This window comes from Ambystoma mexicanum, chromosome 2p (genome assembly GCF_040938575.1).
Source record: "Ambystoma mexicanum isolate Mex_15411 chromosome 2p, UKY_AmexF1_1, whole genome shotgun sequence".
Classification (NCBI taxonomy): Eukaryota; Metazoa; Chordata; class Amphibia; order Caudata; family Ambystomatidae; genus Ambystoma; species Ambystoma mexicanum.
In genome coordinates this window covers 72,129,622-72,136,047 of record NC_090923.1, presented here as the reverse complement: position 1 = coordinate 72,136,047, position 6,426 = coordinate 72,129,622, and positions in this window count along the sequence as shown.

Sequence of the window (6,426 nt, the reverse complement as noted above, 5' to 3'; positions counted from 1 at the left end):
TTAAGGCTTGGTTTCGGACCTGGATATGGTGCTGCATAATTGAAACACTTGTGTACGAGCGCAACAGAAATAAAATATCAATTCTATTCAATACTAGTACTGCTGTTACTGTTGCAGTGGATCCACGCAGAGTATACGTGTCAAGACCCGGATGGAAACTCTGCCACCACAGAACAAGACTCACACAGGAGGATGGAAGTGAATCCCCATGCTAAGGAAATATTTTGGGCCTCTTTACGAGTTTGGCGGTATACCGGTGGTAAATCTGCCAGAATACCACCAAATAGAATTACTGGTACTGCCACTTGGTCCCGTTGGTTTACCAAGGGTATTACAAGGGGTGGTATGCGGTGTACATCCCCATTTTATGCAGTACATAGGATCCCATTGGGATTTTTGTGCGGAATTACCACTGGAGGAATTATTGGGTGGACATTCTGATGATTCTTTTAGGTTAGGTGGAGGATCTACATCCAGCATACCGCCAGAAATCGGCAGAATTACCACCCCGTAATTTGTACTTTGGCGGTGCAGGAAAATGGAGGCAACAGAATTATCTCCACTTTTTTCCGGCACCGCCAAACTCGTAATGAGGGTTGTATCCTTACAGTGGTGTGGCTCAATTATGGACATTATTGCATACGCGCCTTCTCCGTCTTGCACAGACATTCTTTTGCTTATGCTGTGGTATAGAACTGCATTTGATATCTAATTGTTCATCATGCAATGGGCTTGTGTGTCCTCCTGCCACTGTGCAATGTTACTGGGATTTTGCTTTCTTTTTACTGTGGCTCTGACTGTACTGTCTCTTCTTCATCATGAATAATGTGTGGTGTCGACTAGTGTGGGGACTCCATATCTAGACATTTTTTTAGACAGTCCAAGAGGCCACTATATATTCTATGACTGAATGGGTGCTAATAATTTTGTCTATTGCTGTTCACAGAGCGTGAACATGGAGGTTGGCTACTCCCACACACTCTACTGCACGTCCGCTGTCCTTGCTTTTCCCAATATGCCAGGGGTCAAGTCCTAAAAACAAAACTGGGGCACTCATTAACATACCAAAACAAGTATGGGAGGGGCCATTAACGTACCAACTGAATGTGGCATCACCAGAAATTAGCATATCAAGGAGCCCTCTGAAAAAAGTGGGGGCACTCTGTCCACTCGCGTGTAGCCTCGACTTAAATCCCACCAATATCAACTAGCGAGACGACGCTGCTGCTGACTCCGATGGGACGTCACAGGTAGCGCAGGAAGCATGGCAAGTGGTGAGGAAGAAACAGAGCACACACAATAACATTTCAGAGTGGCAACGGACAGAGACACTTTTATCACATAAAAATCCAATACATAAACTGGCAGCATGGCCTCTTGTAAGGTTCTATCAGCAACCTAACCTCCGCCCGACAAACCCACTATTTTATAGGATAACTCAATGATATGATGAATGAGTGTCTTATCACTCTGAGGTAATGCAGGCGGGGGTAGAGGGGACGGTGTGGGTGGGGTTCTTCCAGTCCTGGGAAGCCGTTTTCTCCCACTCGGGACCAACTTCCGCCTAGTCCATTCACACGTTTCCGGTTAGTCCGTCTTCTACTTCCGGTGCACCGGCTATACTGCGTCACCTGTCAAAAACCTTCTCGAAATGTCTAGGCTCAGGGGTAAACTTCGGGGCTCCTTGCCATCTTCCTTTCCGTCAGTCCAGTGTCTTATGCAAACCTACGTTTGTAAAAATGTCACACGGTTTACCAGGGCCAAGACTCTAAAGCCAAGTCAGCATTTGTAGGGTACCGGCAGCCCTGCAAGTCTCAGGGTTCATCATACAAAGAGCCCTGATGGCTGTGATCTCATAATGAGATATAAGTGTCTTAGAACATGCTAAGGTAAATGGCCATGCTAAAAGGGAGAAAGAAGAAAAATAAAACAATGGGATTGGCGCTCTCAAAATTATCCTCTTTTTTTTGCCCTATGCACAACTACTCCTTTATTCAAAATCTAATTTCATGCCCTTTGTGGCGAAATACAGGAACCCCCGATCCTTTTATATGAGGGGTGGATCCAGAAAGGGAGTGGGATGATCTGTCCCCTATCCGATGAGCCTTCCTGAGAGGGGATGGCTTGTAACCTCCTCTGAGAAGCAGTATCCATACCCAGAGGTGTCGTTAGGGGGTGGCTGTGGGGGCCCCAAGTCTTTGGGTTGTAGCCTTGGATAGAAGCTCAGAGGCTACAACCAAAAGGCTAGCTAACCCCGAGTCCCGCCAGTCCCGACATTCGCATTGTCCCGTATCTTTTCCAGACCAAGCATCACCCCTGTCCATACCTTCTCTTGAAAGACCCCCAGCCATTGGAAAATAATGTAATTCCCCAGCAGCCCAGGGCTTTGAGTGAAATACCACCCAGCTGGGAATATGCCAACCCAGTGACATGCAGTGGAACACACATATTTATCACAAACAGTGAACCTTCACTAGAACACACGCCCTTTACAAAAAGAGAAGATTTGCTGCGACGTAAGAATGTGAACGTTTATGCAACCGATGTCTCTCTCGAACAGAGAGCGGCCAGCAGGACTAAAATGTTCCCTGAACTGTGAGCACTAAGCGAGTCAAGAGTATCTATGTATGCTAAGGAAAGCAAGCATTTAGACCACACTTTACACCACACCAGCTCTCGCCACACACACTGACTACCACAGAACACAGCGGAGTCGGGGACAAACACAGTAAGACTTCCAAGATGGCGCCTAAGTCCCGGAACCCAAGTAAAACCTTGAAACAAATAATTAAGAACAATACCCTTATTGTTATCATTTAACAAACACAACGAGGGTACCAATCGGAACATTTCAAACACCTTCAAGCCACTTTAAGTAGAGGACCAATCATGATGCCCAAAACAAGCTAGCCACAGGAAACCCCAATCCATGTGCCCTTAGCCTAGGTGTATCAACAGGTCTTGGAGGAACCTCATCAGTGATGTCATCAATGACATTTGTGATGTCATCTTTGATGTCCTGGGTGTTAGTCTTAGCAGTGCACGGTGGCGGCACGAGTTATGGTTGCTTAGCTTACCATAACTGCCGAATTTCAAGGGTTTTTCGGTTTTACTTGGAACCATAACGTCCCTTTAACAAAGTTTTTTCACTGAATTTCATAGGTTTTTAGTAGTGCAACCTAACCATAACGTCCCTTTAACAAAGTTTTTTTCACTGAATTTCATAGGTTTTTAGTAGCGCAACTTAACCATAACGTCCCTTTAACAAAGTTTTTCACAGAATTTCATAGTTTTTTAGTAGCACAACTTAACAATAATGACTTTGACTTTATATACATGTCATATGGAACTGACTAGATCTCTTCTTATGAACTTGATGTCCGCAAACTTATTTAATGTTCGCGGACATGTTCAGAGAACAGTACCACCACCTAAAAACTCTGGAGAGGTATGTGTAATAGTTATATCATAACATAGGAACATTTAACAAATTCACAAAGCAGCACACATACAACGTATATGTAGTAATACTTAAAAAATGTTACCCATATATGTAACACACTAACCATTCATGTAAATACAATATGTTTTAAAAAGGAATATACCAAAAGAAGATAAAGTGGCTTCCACCATAATTACCTTACAGACGCTCCACAACCAACAGCAAGACCAGACGTATAAACTACTGATTACATATCTCACCAGACATAGTAAGTGCACTTCTTTTTACTCATATATTTATAAACTTTCTATATTAGAAAAAAAAACATATTACTTTTTTGTTTTCTCACAGAAATGTGTAGTACTCTCGACTGGCTAGAGGAGCATTTCCCACGAGAGGAAATGTTAGAAAAAAGTCCACCTAATGGTACACACTTTACTATATAAACCAATTAATAAATATTATTTTGTATACATTTAATATATACATTTTTTTTTATTACAGACCATACAAAAATTCCAAGCATCTCACAACAACAATCAGAGGATATCACTCTACAGCAGATTCATCAAAAAATGGACGACCTTATGCACAATTTTATGGATTTGAAAAACTTTGTGGAAAATTATGTGAAACCCCCAACAGCACACCATTGTCTAACCTGCACTTGTCCCCCCTCACCCTATCCCACACAGTTAGCCCCAAACCCTGTCTATGGACCAAAGCGTTTCGATGACATTTCCTTCCCTTCTTCACCTGATCCCAGTTATCTAGAAATCCCTAATTCTCCTGTTTTTGTTTCCGTTTCTGCCCCACCTTCCCAGTCATAATTGTATATATATATGAAATAAAGTTACTTTTCTTTTATTGTGTTGTAATTACTTTCAGTTCCTTGTAATAAAACCAATTTAGGTGTCCACGGACACCGCGGTTGTTCGGAAATGTTCGTAAAGAAACGAAAATGTAACTGTCCTGAGGACACTACATCTGTCCGTAATGTTCTCATGCAAGTTCAAAATGTTCTAAGAACACTCGTAGTGTCCTGAAATGTTCGTAAAGAAACAAAAATTAAAGTGTTCTAAAGAACACTATATCTGTCCGTAATGTTCGCTATCAACTTAAAACTGTCCTAAGAACACAATTGGTGTCCTGAAATGTTCGTAAATAAACGAAAATGATGTGTCCTGAACAACAGTACAACTGTTTGTAGTGTTCGCTACCCAATTGAAAGTGTTCTAAGAACACAATTGGTGTCCTGAAATGTTCGTACATAAACTAAATTACACGTGTCCTGAAGAACACTATATCTGTCCTTACTGTTCGCTACCAAGTTCAAACTGTTCTAAGAACACACGCGGTGTCCTGAAATGTTCTTTCACGTGTGACGCACTTTTAATTACTTCAGAACCCGAACAGTGTCCGTAGGAAATCAATGCGCATGCGCTAACCAATCTCCGTGCACTTGGTGTCCTGCGGACAGGCGCTTCCTTCGCAGACTAGTTCGCAAACAGATCATATGACCGCGCCCACGCTCATCGTGTGTCCTGAAATGCGGACACTGTTCGTGTCCCCGAACAATTTAAAAGTACATTTTCAGTTAATCCATAATATTTTTCAATAAAATCTCACCATGCCACAAGTCCCACATAGCAATGTTGAGTTTCTATATACCTTTTGAAACTTTCCGATCCTTTTTTTGTGTTCGATCTGTCCGCGCACAGTGCGCATGTCCGCTGACCGCGCACAAGCACCCCTTTAAAAGACCACGCCCAAGAGCTTATTCCCATTGTGTTTCTGGCTATTCTTCAGAACACAGTGATTTTTGCTGCCACCTGCAGACTACACCATCATCGACATGGCATCCTTGGCTGCTGAACTGCCACTTGGTGCTGCACCTGCTTCAGCACCACCACCACCCCCTCCACCACCACCACCTCCCCAAGGGCCTGAAGAGGGGAACAGGACTGAGGATGCGGAGGAGGAAGAAGAGGATGATGAGAATGAGGTAGAGGAAATCCCTACTACCCGCACTAGGCGTGAGTCTTGGGTGTGGCGGTTATTTACCATTCATGGGAATGGTCCTAAGGCTCGTGCGAACCATGTTACCTGCAATGAGTGCAAAATGATACTCAGTCGCGGGAAGCACGGTAACTACAGCTTTGGGACCACTACTATGAAGCGACACCTGAGGTCATTTCACTCTGGGGCTATTCGCAGGGTTGTACCTTGCGAAGAACGTAGCAGGTTGATTTCCTCTACTTCATCCTCTGTTTCTGATCCTGTCACCACAAGGACCACCTCTATGGGACAGCGTCTTTCTCAAGCTGCCTCACAGGCCATACAGAATGCTGATGACCCTTACCTTTCGAGGGTCACAGTTGTATGTATGTACTGTGACACAGTACTCTGCAGGGGGGAGCGACTTCGGAGTGCTTTTGAGACTATCGTCTCAGAGCACGAGAAGACCTGCTACCTACCCAAATAAAACCCACTGTACATCTTCCTCTCTCAGCTCACCCTTTCTTATCCCTGTGGTTGGTGCCCCCCCCTTTACCCTCCTTTACCCTCCCCTCCTAGTGTGTCGTGTCTGAAAAACCAAAAAAAATACAAAATTACAAAAATCAAAAAAAATAAGGCTCTTTTCAGAGCCGCCTTTCCCAGTTAAAAAATAGAAGTGAAAATAAATGAAGCAGGGCTCTTTGTATTTTTTAGAAGTCCGCGGACAGTTCGCGAACATTAAAAAAATTGGGTTACTACTCCATCACAAACATTGTAATTTTCTCTGGAAAGAAGTGGTGGCTCTGAAAAGAGCCTTTGGGTGGTGTTTGTAAGTCAAAAATTGTAAATACTTAACATCTACTTCAAAATCATTGTTGTAATTCCAAAAAAGGTCGCAATGCATTTTGTAGATTTCTCAGAAAAATCTGATTGCCAGCATAAGTAAGATGGACTCCATCTCTGCGAAAAATGTATGTACTACATTT